This window comes from Pygoscelis adeliae, unplaced genomic scaffold, assembly GCF_000699105.1.
Source record: "Pygoscelis adeliae isolate BGI_AS28 unplaced genomic scaffold, ASM69910v1 Scaffold189, whole genome shotgun sequence".
Taxonomy (NCBI): Eukaryota; Metazoa; Chordata; class Aves; order Sphenisciformes; family Spheniscidae; genus Pygoscelis; species Pygoscelis adeliae.
Genome location: NW_008825543.1, coordinates 457,738 through 458,573, shown reverse-complemented (window position 1 = coordinate 458,573; position 836 = coordinate 457,738). Strand labels below are relative to the sequence as shown.

Sequence of the window (836 nt, the reverse complement as noted above, 5' to 3'; positions counted from 1 at the left end):
GAGACTTCGCAAATCTTAGCTAGGGAGGTCAGCACCTTGCTTGTGCCTATGATTTGAGACACCCTTCTTCAAAGTCCCATGACACTGCGTTCGTCAGAGCAAAGTTGCACTAAGTCTAAAATAAAGTACCGAAACTTCAGATTGTTCCTCTGGCTGCTGGAAAGTAATCTCTCTTCTGGACATTCCCTAGCCTTTAAAAAGACACTGACTCACGATGCTTCAGACACACAAGGTTAGAATGACAAATTAAAACTAACACCAGTTCAAAATGAGTCTCATGAACTTTAGGTCAAAATTTTAAAGGCTCTGCTGCCCACTTACAGAAACACCAGCAGCTTCTAAGACCTAATTCAACAGCTGAGTGCAAGCGTGTGATTTTCAAAACTGAAAGCAAGACCATTTAAAAGAGAGGGCAGAAACAGCAATGATATGAAGTTAGACCTGAGGGCAGCAGAAGAAAAAGAGAAGCCTGGGTACAACTGAATCAGATTATTATATAAGGAACAGAAATCACAAAGATTTATTAATCATCTTGGCTTTCTAACAGTCACTAAAATGTCTCTGCCAAGTCCCTCACTCTCTAAGTCAGCAGGCAGCAGCCAGAAAGGAGCCTCCGCATCGGACCATGAACACAGGTATGACCATCTCCCCCTTCACCACAAAGAGTAGTTCCTGAGGAAGGAAAAACTACAATGTCCAGTCACACTATATACCCCCACTCCACCAGGAAGACTTCCACCTGAAGATGCCAATTAAATGAAAAGCCAAGTTTGGGATCACAAGCCTCAGCAAGGCCACTTCCTGAAAGCATAAGCCAGGCAAACAACCTGCAGATA

The 836-nt window shown here is 43.3% G+C and overlaps 1 protein-coding gene across 1 annotated transcript in view; it reads right to left on the bottom strand.

Annotated features, from left to right (window-relative positions):
- AP4B1 (adaptor-related protein complex 4, beta 1 subunit) overlaps positions 1-836 on the bottom strand; it is a 5,613-nt gene that overhangs the window by 2,641 nt on the left and 2,136 nt on the right. The window lies entirely within an intron of this gene.